Genomic DNA, 16,294 nt, shown 5'->3' on the forward strand with positions numbered 1-16,294 from the left:
AGAATTGTCTTTGGTCTTTCTGCTTCTCAAAGGTCGCTGATCTCTTTCCAGGGCCTCTACAGCAACTCTGTGGACAGCCTTCTTACTAAGTTTCTTCCCTCTCAATTCTTGTACCCGGGCTTCAAGTTTATAGGTAGGTTCACCATCCCACTTCTTTGTGTATTCCCCTTGGTCACGCAGAAAGAACCATAGCTCACTATGTGGCCTGCTCCTGGGGTTTTCTTTCCTCCTGAGTTGGGCAGGAGGAGACCGAGACTGAGACCAGTTTCTTAGGCTGTTTTTGCGGCGATTCTCACATTCGGGGCATTCATGAGGCCTCTCCATCCTCTCCCTAGTGTGTGTTCATTGGTGTCAGACATGGGAGCTTTCTCTGAAATCTAACTTGCTAGCCAAGAGAGTGAGGAAGCTTCCACACCTTCTGCTATACTCCGTATGCAGGCACAGATCGTATCCACATTTGGTTCATTCATTCTTGGATGATATAGTGTTATCAGACAATTAACATATGATGCAGGGGCACCTTGAATTACTTTTCTCCACAAGGGTAGCATGCAAGGAACACGCTCTGGATTTTGGTAGCGGGGGTTATCTGGGTCACTGTAAATCATTTCCAGCATGGCTAGTTCCTGAAGGTATTGGACGCCTTCCTCTGCAGTAGTCCATCTTCTTGGAGAGCTCATTAGATCTTCTTTAAATGGGTACCTTTCTCTCACAGCAAAGAGGATCTGGGTCCAAAGACTGCGAATAAATCTCTCCCTTCCAATTTCCAGTTCAATTTTACAATCTCTGGCAATAGATCCTAGTTGCTGTGCTTCATGACCTTCTAACAGGTGACTTCTAGCCCCATAACCCAGCGTCGGAGTAGCCAGGTAAGAATTCGTTCCCCAGGTTGGTGGCTATAATCTCTCTGCAGTTCCCGAAGTTCTGATGGGGTCAGGGACCAGGTAACTTTGCTCTTCTGTCTAGTTTCCTCTCTGCTTCTCTCACATGGAAGTGGAGGTGGAAGCACCGACTATTTGTCCTGTCTCCCTTTCTTCTCTTGGAGGTGCGAGTGGGGTAGATCCTTCTCCTTCTTCCTCCCTTACTAATCGCAGAGGTAGGCCTGTAGGTCTTGCAGATCTCCTTATCCATGACTTCCTTTTCACTACAGGGGCAATAGTGACTTCAGATGTCATGGTTTGGGTCCTTGTCTCAGTCATAGTGTTTTTAGAATATTGAACAGCAGCTTGGTAGGCACAGGCTAGGCCCCAGTATAGGGTGAGAAGTCACTGGTTTTGATTGGGGTAGGCAAGGCATCCTTCCATCAAACGACATGTCAGTTTGTTGGGGTTGTATAATTGTGCTGGTGTGAAGTCCCAAGCAAGAGGGGGTGTTAGACGCCCTAAGAACCTGCCTAAATTCATCCACATCCTTTGCCATCCAGGAACTGGCCCCTTTAGAGAACATCCTAGTAAAAATTCTCTCTCAAAGTTGGTTTTGTCCTGGCACAAGGCAACAAAATCAACACTACCTTCCCCACTGCCCATAATGTTTTAAGAGCATTGGTTAAAAGCAGTAATAAAGCCAAACAACTCAGGTATGGATTAGTAAGGATCGCGGGTGCTTTCATTACCAGGCCATCTATGTCAAAATCAAGAAGAGAAATAAGGTTGATTTCTTTCCCTTCTGTGTTTTTTTTCCACACCCTATCAGAACTGTTAGTAAAATTACAGGTGTCCCCACAAGAACTGGGCGAATTGCCATGTTTTTATTATATGTTCCTGGCTTAGTATAAACAAACAGATAAGTGAGGCAGTTGTTTTTATAAACAATGCATCTTGGCGTTTTTCCCGGCCAATGCACCAAAAACTGTTCTAGTTTACTTTGGCTGAATACCAGGCACCCACTGGGCCTGCACCCGAGTTCCCGCAGAGGAAAGGGGATGGGAGAAGGAGAGAGGGAAGGAAAAAAAAACCTATGAGAAGTCAAAACTGCTAAGAAAGATTATTTATATTACACAAAGATAGGAAACACTATAGGCAGTATGTATACAAAAAAAAAAGGTAAAACCAAACAAAGATACTTCCCAAACAACTGACGCTTTCTTCCCAAAACCACAGTGCTCGGCAACCGGAAAAGAAGAGAGGGATCTCTTCCTTCCCGGCTGTTTAAATAGCTAGGCTGACATAACATCACATTGAATATCCTGTTCCTCCTGGGAAAAGGAAGTGCCATTTGAGTACACAAACCCATTTTAGATATTTGAAAAGCTTTTCAGTTAAAACTGAGAGCCATGAGTCTGCTAATCAAAGTATCTGTGCATGTACATTATTGCCCCAGACTGACTTTGCTGCCTGCAAGGATGCGTAGCTACAGCAAAAACTTCCACCATACAGCTGTAGGACTCATACCCAGGTCCAGTTCCATGCCTATGATAACCTCCTGGAAATCACTTTGTTGTAAAAAATTAAAAAATAAATAGCAAGAAGCTCACTACACTGAGCCTGCAAATGTCCTTTGGAGTAATTAATTAATGAGCATAAGGTGGACTCAGATAAGATATCATTAAAAGCAGTGGCAGCCAGGTGATGGTAATGCAGAGTAACCACTTAATTCAGTTTTGTCCTTTGTCAAACCTTGTAGCTGTTTGTAACATCAATAAGCCAGTTCTATGCATCTTCTGTATTTATAAGTAATTGTTGTGGTCCAGCCCGAGACAGCCATCAGGCCCCACACTCATTTCCCCACCACTGGGATGGATCTGAGAGAGAACTGGAAGGGTAAAAGCTGGTAAACTCATGGGTTGAGATAAAGAGAGTTTTATAGGGAAACACAAGCACACAAGCTTTTTTTTTCCAAGTCATGCTTTCTTTCTGTGCTGTAGTCTCGATCACAGAATGTGCCCTTCTCATTTTAATTTGCTCTGTAAATAACTTTACACAGTCATAATAAAAAAAAGGAACAGTCAGTTTGGGAAAAACAAATAATTGTTTTATATTTCAGAGCCTTTGCTGGTGCAATCTTACTGCCTCAAAAATTAACCAAGCAGGAAAAATTACACAGATAAAATTATGTGTCTGAAGAGACTCAGAAATTTTAATAATTTTACTACATTTTATTTTAAGACATTTATTCTGGATGACTTAGGATGGGTGATTAAAAATCAGTGCCAAATTTTGCTCTCCTAGTTTCTAAGTTATACAGCAGGTGGTGGAGATGGAAAGGAATAAGGAGAAAAATATTCTGCATGAAATGTAGTGTAAGTTTTGTGTGCTTATGAAATTAATTGGTGGAATTTTCTGCAAGAGTATAGTAGCAAATATAGGCAATACTTTAGTAGTATTTCTTCAGCACTTTCGTAAAAAATCAACATGGGTATAGATCCATGCCCTTGTTTTTTAACCTTTTGCAGTTTTACCTTTATTCTAGAAGTATCTAAAAAGTGTTTACCATTGTACCTTGAATAGGAGAGTAAGAAAAGGGTGACGAGACAAGTATGTTTGACAAACAACTCAGCTTTGAAAGAGAAAATGGTGAGCATTAGATCTTATTATTGATTCTCTGACATTCCTAAGGTGGTTTCTTCTAAGAATGGGACCCAGAGGCACTAAAGTGGCATCTGAAACACAGCAAACAGTGTAGTCCCATCTCAGAAGTGAAATACCAGCAAAAAGAAACCTGTAACAGTTACAAACAGTTCTCAGAACCCACTGGACAGTGCAATTACCTTGTGCACAAGATGGCTAGAAACAACATTTAGCAGGTCACTTTTGCACAGCCTTTGTAAATTTTTTACACTGTTATTTGCTTCACCTCATTTAAGTTATATCATCCTGATGTAATTCCCCCAGATGTTCCATTTATATAAGCAATGAGTGATGATTGCTAGACAAAAACACACTTTTGATAGAATTACATTTAGAAATATACTGAAGTAGTTAGAATTCACTTTCCCTGTGCAGCATGATTGTAATGACATTAGCATAGCTCACACAGTGGTAAATTAACAGCTAATTATATTTATCCTGAAACTTTTAGGACAGTTTTCTGGATCCATCAAAAGGCCTATATGGTATTCCTGATTTACTACTGCTGAATAGAATCTATGCTTATTTTAAGGCTTTTTCCATCTATTTATAAGTTCTTCCCACTATCTTAAGCTGGAAAAGAAATACAGAAGATCCAGCTAACAAGGTACAACAAGTTAAAAACACACAAAAATCTATGCTAATTAAAAAATATTATTTCCAAAATGGGTAAGTCTCTCCTTGGAAGTGCTAATCGGAAATGAAAAAAAGATACTTAGTTTCAAAAAAATAGACTGAGTTGACATTGTTATGTTAATTTATCCAATTAAAAATGGTCAAATATGCATTCATGGGGCTTCAGGTTAACAAGTAGGGGTTGTATTTCACAGACAATTAGGAACTTACTGTCTGGGTTCAGGGTTACTTTATGCAGGTTTTGTTCATAAATGTCTATCAACTAAAATTGAATTTACTTCTGAGGCTGCTTTCCTTGGCTAAACTGGGGAAAAAAAATCATTAGTCTGTTAGTAACATAATTGCTCTAATTTACCACAAAACCAAGACTAATATAATAGCAAACACAATGGCACTGCTGTACAGTGACTCTCATTCTTATTCCTATTATATTAAAAATATTTAGTTTAGAGAGAACAGAGTTTCTTACTGTTACCAGGGGAAGCTGCTTGAAAAGTGGAACACTTTTGTCCTTTATTCTCTCCTAAGGCTTTTTTACTTTGGACAACTTAATTCATAGTCTTTAAAAATAAAAATAAAAATAAAACTCACACATATGAGCAAGGTAAACTCCCAATAGCCACCTTTACTAAATAAATACAGTATGGAACATTTCCTAATAGAAATCCTCAGATGATGGATTTTGAAGGCTCCTGAAACAAAATAAATTGGGACTTAGCAAGAAATTTGCAACTGAATAGGGGGTTCTATTTTACATCATGTGGTTAATGACAGTTTCTGAATCATTTCTTACTTCTTTAAAATGTAGTCGCTGGAGTTCAGAAAATATTCAACAATGAAAGGCTGAGAGCTGATTATGGCAATTTCTGTCCCATCTGTAATTGATTTCACAAGTAAACAAAAATTCCCACTCCACAGGGGATGCAAAGCAGAGTGTGAGTATTTATATATTTCTATTTTGGAACCTATTACAATTTCAATATCTGAAAATCAATGTTATTTTAGCTTATCTCTAAGTTATTTAATGAGTCTAAAGAGACATTATCAACTAACTAACATAACACCATCTAATAAACTGAATAAAAACCTTTAAATGTAAAAAAGAAAACTACATAGAGCTTAGAAATACATGTTAATAACAAATCAGTTGGGATTTACATTCATTTGGTTAAATGTCAAAACCACTTTACAGCATTTTTTTTCCTTTTTAGCTGGATTTCCTACTCTTAATCCAAGAACAGAAACATCCAAGCCCTTTCAAGCAGTTTTTTACCAAATGTGACTGTGTTTTTCCGGAGATTAAACCTGTCCTGGATTTCTAGAGCTGGGGATGACTCTCTGCCTCTGAATATCTGCAGCTCAGCTGCTGTCCATGCAGTCATGCAGTCTGGAGACCAAGAGAATGTTTTCTGATAAAAATCTTTCCCTTGAAAGCTGAATTTACTGTAGGTTTCCAAACTAGTTGCCTAAAAATGTGGAAACCAGTCTGTCCAAGACAAAAGTGTGGAATGTGACCCTTGTGCATCCCAGCCTGTGAATCAGATGGGCAAACACCTAAAATCAAGTACCACTGATGTCCTGGGACTTCAGATAAAAAATATGACACCCACAAATAGAAATTATTTTCTAAGACGTGGCTCGTTTTGAGCTACTTCAGAGAAATACCAAGATAGATGCTCAAGATGCTCAGTATCTTCTATAAACAGGCTTAAATATTACATGTAAATACTACTAAAGATGTTCAAATGTCTGCATATGTGCACAAAATCACATAAAGTATTGTGGACTTTGTTCAGATATTTAATTGAAAACTGATTCTTCAGCCATTTCATATTTTGCTTCACATCAAAAGCTAAAGTGAACTAAGTCTGGATACCATTAAATTACACTGGAAAGTATTTTGAATGTCAGCTCTACAAAATATGTCTCCATCATGGCTGGGCTTCGCGAACAAAGATTTGGGAAGGACTCTGCCCACATTTGCTACAAGCGCGCTGGTGGTTAAAGAGGCCAGTGTGAGATAGACAAGTCCGGTTGCAAAAGGCACAACAGAAAGACTCCTTGGATGGTATCGGCAAGACACGGTTCTTTCTGCATTGTCTTTTCTCCTTGAGAGTGATCCTGCGTGTGTTCTCAAAGGAAGCAGCAGTGTTAGAGATGGTGTGTCTCCAGACCTCCTGACTGAAGGCCAGAGTAGACCAGTTATGGTGATCAATATGGCCAAGGCTGAGATGTTGTTTCAGGGAGTCCTTGTATCTTCTCTTCGGGGCTCCTCTCATGCGGCAACCAGTGGCAAGTTCACCATAAAGCACAATCTTAGGAAGGCAGTAGTTTTCCATCCTGGAGTTATGCCCTGCCCAACGCAGCTGTATTCTCAGCAACATGGCCTCAATACTTGTAACCGCTGCCTGTTCTAGAACAGATGTATTGGTCACATAATCTGACCAGTGGATGTTTAGGATTGTACGGAGACAGCGTTGATGGAAGCGTTCTAGGAGACGCAGGTGGTGGCGGTAGATGACCCATGATTCAGACCCATATAGAAGAGTAGAGAGCACAATGGCTCTGTAAACACTGATCTTTGTACTTTTCTTCAAGTGTTTATTTCGCCAAACTCTTTTATGGAGTTTTCCAAAAGCTCTCTATGCCTTTGCTAACCTGTTGTCTATCTCTCCGTCAATCTTACCATCCGAGGAGGTGAGGCTGCCTAAGTAATAAAACTGCTGGACTGATTTGAGCTCTGATTTGTCAATGGTGATATAGGGATGATGAAAGACTTCCTGAGGTGCAGGCTGATAGAAGACTTCTGTCTTCTTTAAGCTGACTTCCAGCCCAAAGAGCTCAGCAGCGTCTTCAAAGCAGGATGTTAAACGCTGCAGAGCTGCTTCTGTGTGGGCAACAAGGGCAGGGTCATCAGCATAGAGCAGCTCCTGGACAAGATGATTTAAGGTCTTAGCATGGGCCTTCAGTCACCTTAGGTTGAATAGGCTTCCATCAGTATGGTATTGAATGTCGACACCATCTTCTTCATCAAGTTCTGCCGTGGCCCTTTGGAGCATCATGCTGAAAACGATTGTGAATAGGGTTGGTGCAAGAATGCAACCTTGTTTCACACCATTGGTTATTAGAAAGGGCTCAGAAAGTGCAATATGTATAATAAGTCATCAAATATACATTTTATTCATGCTTAACCCTTTCCTATATATTGATTTACTTAAGTCATGATGGATGAGGACAAAATACTTTGAAAAAATTCTCTTTTGAACTATGGTATTCACTCTGTATGACTTTAAGTATCACAGAATCACAGAGCAGTTTGGGTTGGAAGAAACATCTGGAGATCATCTAGTCCAAACCCCTGAACAGTCAGGGTCATCTGGAGCAGGTGACACGGGGATGTGTCCAGGTGGGTCTGGGATGTCTCCAGAAAAGGACACTCCACACTCTCCCTGGGCAGCTGTTCCAGGCTCTGCCACCTCCATGGAATGAAGCTCTGCCTCATGTCGAGGGAGAACTTCTTGTGTTTCAGTTTATAGCCATTGCTCCTCATCCTTTCACTGGGCACCACTGAACAGAGTCTGGCACCATCCTCTGACACCCCTTGGGGATGTTGGTGTGGACTGATGGGATCCCTTCTCAGTCTTCTCCTCTTCAGACTAACCAGGCCCAGGTCCTACAGTGTCTGTTCATCAGGGAGATGCTCCAGACCCCTCATCACCTCTGTGGCCTCTGCTGGACCCTCTCCAGTATCTCCTGCTCTTTCTTGAACTGTGGAGCCCAGAACTGAACACAACACTCCAGATGTGGCCCCACCAGGGCTGAGCAGAAGGGCAGGATCCTCTCCCTGATCTGTTGGTCACACTCTTTCTGATTCACCCCAGGATCCCATTGTCCCTCCTGGCCCCCAGGGCACTGTCAGTTCATGGTCAACTTTTCACCCACCAGGACCCCCCAGTCCTTCTCCACGGAACTGCTCTGTAGTAGGCCACCTTCAGCTTGTTCCTCTGTTACCAATTCTTACGCTCTTAAAAACTGATGTTATAAATGAAATATGCAGTGAGTGGGCTAAAGTTGTTCATTCTGGAAAGCATCTTTCTCCCTATTTGTTAATGAAAAAACATCTGTTCTCTTAAAAAAAAAAAAAGTGAGGGTAGTTGTGATAGATACCACTGAATGTATTCCAAAAATATTTATTATACCCTGGAGTGAGTTTTTATGTAGAAAAGACTAAAAAATTATTATATAAAGAGACATTTGCAATGACTTCATATATATATATTTATATGCTTGTATGCATATATGTTATTTATAAATGCAATAAACTAGATGTGTCAGTTATTAAAGAAAGCATCAAGTTTATATCAGATCCCTTTCCACTTTTTGCTGTCTTTGCCTTTATTGACTGAAAGCTATATAAATATTCCCTTTGGATCTTTCCTCTCCAGACTCTAAACTTGATGTATGACCTGCCAGAGAGGAAAATCTGTAGCTTTTATATGTATCTATTATTGTGTATACAATGTGAGAGTGTGGATATTTATACATGTGTGTATATATATATATGTGTGTGTGTGTATATGTATAATGCACATATATATGTATTATATGTATATCAAGGACAATATGGAACACTTCAGCTGAAAAGTGGAAACAATGCAACAGTATTTACATAGACTAAAATTTCAGTATAAGCCAGATGTTATTTAAAATGTTATTTAAAAATTATATTCTGCGCAGAGGTGAAGACCTATCAATTTTAAACAAAATAATTATTTAAGTCACACAGTAAAGGTGCTTTTGACAATAGAAAATAACCGCCACCTCAGTCACAATAAAATCTAAAGCTCATCAAGAGGAAAAAGCCAAAATCTTTTGCACTTTTTCTAACTCAAAATTAATTTGAAGAGGTTTTTTTATGATAGCGATAGCAATAGATGATCAAATTATTTGATTAAATATCTGAATTACTAAACCATGAAGTAACTTTAAGACTCATATCAGGGAAAACCCACAAGCATTCGAGACTCTCTCCATGCTACAATCACAAGGTCTGCCTTCCAGCTGCATGCACAAAATAAATTTCTTTGCTCATTTTGATTATGATGAAACAGCCCAGAATAACTAGAATAATTTGTTCAAAAGAATCAAGATTGTCAGGAGCCGGAATTAAATCTGAAGAAATTGTTTCTTGTGGGAAAAAAGAAGGGGCAGCTACATTGCAAAGCCAATTATATTCCTGAGTGAGGACAGTCGCCCAAAGAGTTGTTGAAGGATCATCTCCGTGCTGCATCATCAGGCTAGGGGCAGGGTCTTTATATCAACAACTTCAGGATGCTAATGGAACAAATGTGGGGAAACATTGCCTTTCAAAAGTCAATTTTTCTGTAACTGCCAGTCAGCCTTAATCTCTTAATCCAAATTCAAACAGACAAACAGCACTTTTGCATACGTGCATGATTAAATCATAGAAATAAACCCCTCCCAAAACTGGCATTTGGGGATTAACTTAATTTCCATTTTATCCCAAATTGTGACAATCAGTCAAAATAAAATATTGTGTATAGTGCTTAGAAAAGCACAAATATGTTGTATCAAGGAAATGCTGAGCACAGGAAAATTTTCTATGTATTCATGTCACATAAACTTCAGTTTCTAATTTATTTTTTTCTCACCAGGTGAAAAAAATATAATTTCATGTACAATAACTATATACTCAAGTACAAAAGGTGAATTTTATTTTTCACACATTGCAAAAATTGTATTGTTATGCCACGTTTTTAAAATTTTCTTTCCATATTTGTATTTTTGCCATTCTCTGAAAATTACATGGAAATTTAATTTCATGTTGACTTCTATAATGTATTTTTTTAGCACAATACCTGTTCACAACATATAGTTTTCTGATACTTATATATCTAGAAATCTATCATATTCATTTATTTAAAAATAATATTGCCTATAAGGTTGTAAGTTTGTGCTAATGGTGCCAGAATTTATCATTCATGAGTATTACAAATAATTAAGAAAATTAGTCAGTTTAAAAGCTCTGATTGCCTAAATTGTTACTAGTTTTAACACATATTTTTGAGTTATACTTCCTGGGTGTTTTGGGAAAAAAAGCTCTCTTGGCACCTTTTGGCACTTTAGAAACAGAAGGACTTTCATTACTGTCTAGTTTTGTCCTTCTGTCTCAATGTTTTTTTCCCTTTGATGGGAACTGGAATGGACTACCTAAATATTTATGATTCTGTGATCAGGCCTCTATTTACCCTTTAGCGCTTAATCAGGATGGACATATTTAAAACATCAAGTCTGAATCTCAGCCTTCCTGTAGTCAAAATACATTTGTCCATAGATTTAAACAAGTTCACGACTCCATCCTCTGAGGCAGCTTCTTTGGAAAATGTTTTTGTGTCATCTCCTAGCAGTTAGTTGCTACCAAGCACTTCAGGTACAAGAGGTTTAGCAAGGACAGCCTAAAATACTCTCCAAAGTAGTGCTAGGGTGACTTTGGTACTAGTTTCCAGATAGTTCTTTATGTCTCTTTGCAACTGTTTGAGTTTATTAAAACTGCGTAAGTGTCATTCATAACAGATCAAAAATAATCACTTTGATATTATTCTGCTACACCTGATCTTTCCTTGGATTTTCATACTAGGAATGATTCAATTTTATTCTTGTAGTGCCATGTCCACACAATCATGTGCTTTTACATACATTAGGGAAAGATGAGCAACCAAGAAATGTTATTTTTGATAAATTCATTGCAAAGTATAACTCTTATTTATATCAACAAATGTCTTCTGGTTGTATTAGCATTTTGAAATTGTAGCCATGAAAAATAGTGCACACTGATGGAGAGAAGAAAAAAGTTGGAACTTCCTTCCTATAAATTTTTGAATTTCAGTTTAGTTTAAATTTTACTTCAGATTTATGGTCTAGACCAGAAAGAGGTTTTTAAATCCTGGACTAGATCTTAAACTAAAGAGAAATTCAATTGCTTTTTCCATTCTGGGAGCATCCATGGGATTTGATGGATATAAGACTAAAAGCACCATCTGGGTGTTAAAAAAAATTTAACAAATTTACCATCAACAAATTCACAGTCTATTTCAAATTACTTCTCTATAAATTGGGCATTTTTTCTTTTCTTTTCTTTTTTTGCTATATAGAATTTCACATATTAGAATAATTTTCACATAGACTGCATAGCCAACCACTATATTTATAAAATATATTGTCACCTCTGGTATGAAAAGTCAGTGTCTTCATGTAAGTTCTTAGCAGAAAATTCAGGTCTGCTCACTGATGTCACATGGCACAGACTCCGTATTTGTAAAATATGCTGTTATAGATACCTCCAGATGCATAAATATATAGAGGTAGAGATATATGTATTCACTCCAAGAGAATAGCAACCAAGATTTCGGTCCACTAAGATTGTATGCAGCAGTATTTGACTTATTTTGGTCTAAAGGAGGAAAGAGGAGTAAGGGGAGGATATAAAGGGTTATTAATGCTCTGTGTTAGTGTACTAAGTATGGAAATTAGTTGAAGAGAGAGGTCCAGAAAAGTAAGAAAATAAATATTGTGCCAATTATCAGTCTGCCCAGTATAGAACATGAACAGTATAGAATATTCTCCAATACTGCAAACTTGTCTCTTGTAGTTCACAGCAATAACTCTGCCAGTGGCACGGAGAAGGAACTTAAGAGTTCAAGAAAAATTTGCAGACCCAGTAGCCAATTAACAAAGACCAAAGTCGATGTTATGTGAGGTACTGCCCCCAACTTCTGCACTATTTTAAGTACAGGTATTTGTCTGCTAGTAACTGAAGAGGCTGACCACTAATTAACCAAAAGAGATGAAAGATTAAAGACCTCTGGAGACCTTCATTTTGTATGTTTGGTAACCTAGTGTAAGGACCGAAACTCAGCCGCTCAGCAGGAAGAAGCTTGAAAGGATTATGTAGCAGGTGATGCCAAGATTTTGTCCCAAAAGGAGCAGAGAACTGCTCAATGACAAAGTTTTAGTCTTTAAGCAGCGAGGTATTTATTTAAGGCAACGTTGGAGAGCAGCTAGCTCGCACTGGACAAACTGCTCTGCCTCTTCAGTGAAAAGACAGGATTATATACCATTTTTACAAGTGATTACAACATTTTCACATACATATTCATATAACTACAACATCTAGTTATAATATTCACAACAGGTGGAGTTTAGGCGGAGTTAGAGGTGTGGTCTTCAATTTGAGGAGAATCTAGGAGGGTCGTTCCTGTTCTTCATCCTTATGAGCCCCTGGCCCAGCCTCCATCCTCTTCATGAACTTTGTGAACTTTCCTACTTTGGCTACCTTTCTAGTGTATCTGGTAGAAGTTCCTGGTATCTTGGCAAGGTGTACCTATGTTTTGACTCACTTTCCCTCTTTATCAGTTTGTTTTCTTGAGCACATATACCTCTGTTCTTTCATGTCAGTGTATTCTACATACGTTAATGAATTATTGCCTCCGCTCTTTCTAAGACCAAGTTTTCTGTGCCCTTGCTTAAAATCTACATTTTGAATTTAACTCTCTGCTCTTCGTATTGCTATATTACATTTGCTTTCTAGGCCTTGCCTGGCTTCATTTCCCCCCTTTTCTTAAACTTACAAATTCTTTTGTCAAGTTTTAGTTTTGAGGGTGTTGATAAGCTTGTATCATTGCCCAGATTACTTGTGTCTTTGTGATTATGTAGTTTACACCACAGGCATATGTTCAGAAGGGTTAGCAAGAACATAGCTATCGCTATGATCAAGATTGGGTGTATTAAATAATGAAAAACCTGGGTTGCTGTTGGGGAATATCCCGTAAAGATATCCCACCAACGGTATTCCCCTACTTGTTCAATTTTTGTTAAGATATTCTTTATTCCCGCTGAGTCATGCTCTACTTGCCACAGCATGCGTTGTGTGGTTTTGTTTACTTCTTGAACTAACTTCTCTATGTTGGGATGTGTGAGCATTTTTTTAAGAAGGTTAATATCCATACTTATTTGTAGCTTTGGTATATCATGATATAAAGTGTATTCTGCTTCAATTAGTTGCTGAGTGGTTACAGGAGCGGTATAGTCAAAGTTACAGCCTACAATTTTAGTGAAGTTGCATATGCAAAAGTTAGTATTATTGGTTACTTCATGACAGTTATCTATGGTGATGTCACTACAAACAGTTCTTACACATGCACATCCATTACCTACATAAAATACTTGTGATTGAGCTCTATTGTGAGGAAGTATTTCAAAAGTACATACACTGTTTTCAGCATCTAAGCATAAATCTTCTGCTTCTACTATGGCATTTTTGCAGATATATCTTAATTGTCCTTTAGGGATACATGCTTCTGTGCTAACTGATTGTCATTTATTCTTAGCATTATCATAACTAGCCCAAACATTATGATCTACAGGTTTAACAACAACATTTTGATGTATAGCTCCCAAAGTCAAGACAGGAAAGATAACTTTCTCCTCTGCAGCGCTAATAGTGAGAACATAGGCCTCAGTGTGCTAGTGTTGTGGATTGTATATAAAATTCTCTAGTTGCCACCAGGCTTGGTGATCTTTCTCAAACTGACTGGTAGAGCTATTTCTTAGTATCATTTCTCTTATTTCCTGAGGTAGTGTACCTGACACTCCTTCTCTCAAGATTCCTGCTGCCATTGACTGTACCCATTGTTGTAGTTGGGTGCACTGAATAGTAAGTGCTATCTCTTTACTGATATCCCCAGTATAGTCTGCAATTTTAAGAAAATCTTCAGCAGTATGATTCGCAAGTCCAATAGTACTTATCGAGAGCCCAATGGTCAGCACTGAGAGGATTAGAGAGAGGGCTGGATTCATTATGTCGGGTCTTCTTGCTTGTCCTCTGGAGCTTTCTTAACTCGAGAATAGTGCATCCATGTGGGTCACTCCTTTATCTGAACTGCGGTGAAGGTGGTCAGCAGCACTTGGAAAGGTCCCTCCCACTTCTCTTGTAAGGGTTTTCCTAAAAGATTCTTAACATACGGCCAATCAGCGGGATTAAACAGATGTAGTTTACAATCAGGTTGTTTGGGCTGGTGTTCTACTACTACAGCAGCATTTTTATCAAAATGTTTTCCTACAGCAATTACATAATCATATATATACTGATTACCTATTTGATCTACAGCATCGCTATTTACAATGTGCATAGCATAAGGTCAACCGTACAGTATTTCAAATGGGCTTAATTTCTCTTTTGGTCGAGGTTTTTAACTCTCAACCCGATAAGAGCAATAGGCAAAGCTTGGTACCATTGTAAATTAGTCTCTTGACATATTTTAGCAACTTGTTGTTTGATAAGATGATTCATATTCTCCACCTGTCCACTGGCCTGGATGTGACTTGCTTTATGGTGGTGAACAATTTTGGTCCTGCTATTCTGGCCTGTAAATACTGATAAAGTGGATCTAAACTCCAATGGGCTTTTTCATGTTCTGTTTTTATAAATTGCCACATTAATTTCCCTGGTATTATTAGTTGTCCCATTTCTAACTGTCCCCATCCATTGTCTAACAATTTGCCTTTGTTCTTTTGAATCCATCTATGATCTGATTCCTGACAATCTGGTTGGAAGTTAGTATCAAGTTTCCCTGGTACTAAGGTTGCTATGTTCACTTCCCCAGTTCTTGCAGCAGCTAATTTAGCTTCTGCGTCAGCTTTTCTATTCCCTATTTCTGGAACAGTGTTACCTTTCAGGTGCCCCTTGCCATGCATTATGGTCACTTGTGTTGGGAGTTGGACTGCTTCTAACAATTGTAGAATTTCTTCTGCATGTTTGACGGTTTTCCGCTGGGCAGTCAGCAGTCCTCTTTCTTTCCAAATTGCTCCATGAGCATGCACAATGGAGAAGGCATATTTTGAATCTGTCCAGATATTTTTCCGTATGCCTTCTGCCAATTCCAGAGCTCGGGTAAGAGCTATCAGTTCTGCTTTCTGGGCTGAAGTCCCTGCAGGTAAAGAATTTGATTCGATTACCTCTTCCATTGTGGTCGCTGCATAGCCTGCCATCCTTACTCCCTGTTTCACGAAGCTGCTGCTGTCGGAGAACCAGTTGTCCACATCTTCAAGCGGTTCTTCTTTGAGATCCAGGCGGCTGGAGTGGACAGCTTTCATGGTCTCCAGGCAGCCGTGCTTGAGTGGTTCTGCTGGCATTCTTCCTTCTAGAAATGAGGCTGGATTCACAATGTTAGTGACTTGAATGGTTATATCATCTGACTCAGCTAGTATTGCCTGGTACTTTAGGAATCTGGAAGGTGACAACCAATGGCCGCCTTTCTGCTCGAGTACTGCAGATACAGTATGGGACACTAACACAGCCATTTTCTGGCCCTATGTGAGCTTTCTGGCTTCTTCTATGTTTATGATGACTGCGGCCACTGCTCTCAGACAGTTGGGCCATCCTGTGCTTACCTCATCCAATTTGTGTGGTCCCAATTGTTGTGCCAAGACTCCTAAAGCCATTCCTTACCATTCATGAGAGAACAGACAAAATGGTTTTGTTACATCGGGCAGGCCCAGGGCTGAGGCTTTCATGAGTTCTTGTTTCAGTCTCTTAAAAGCTCCCTCTGCTTCGGGAGTCCAGACTAGGATACTCTCAGCCTCTTTCAGCAAATCATACAGCGGTTTAGCGAGTATCCCATATTGATAAATCCATAAGCGGCACCAACTTGTCATTCCCAGAAAGGCTCATAGGTCTCTCGCCATTTCCGGTCTGGGCATCTGGAAGATGGCTTCTTTTCTTGCTGTTCCTAGGGATCATTGTCCTCTGGAAATTTCATATCCCAGGTACACCGCTTTTTCTTGCACCAGCTGTGCTTTCTGTTGAGAGACTCGATATCCACTTAAACCCAGGAAATTCAACAGAGAAATAGTCCAGTTAACACACTCTTCTTCTGTTTCAGTTGCTATTAGTAGATCATCTACGTATTGTAGAAGACTACCATCTCCTTGTGGCCTTTCCCATTGTTCTAATTCTTTGGCTAATTGGTTCCCCAAAATTGTTGGATGATTTTTATAGCCCTGAGGTAACACTG

The sequence above is a fragment of the Manacus candei genome, unplaced genomic scaffold, assembly GCF_025592945.1.
Source record: "Manacus candei isolate 608988 ecotype Guabito, Panama unplaced genomic scaffold, ASM2559294v1 h1tg000181l, whole genome shotgun sequence".
NCBI lineage: Eukaryota > Metazoa > Chordata > Aves > Passeriformes > Pipridae > Manacus > Manacus candei.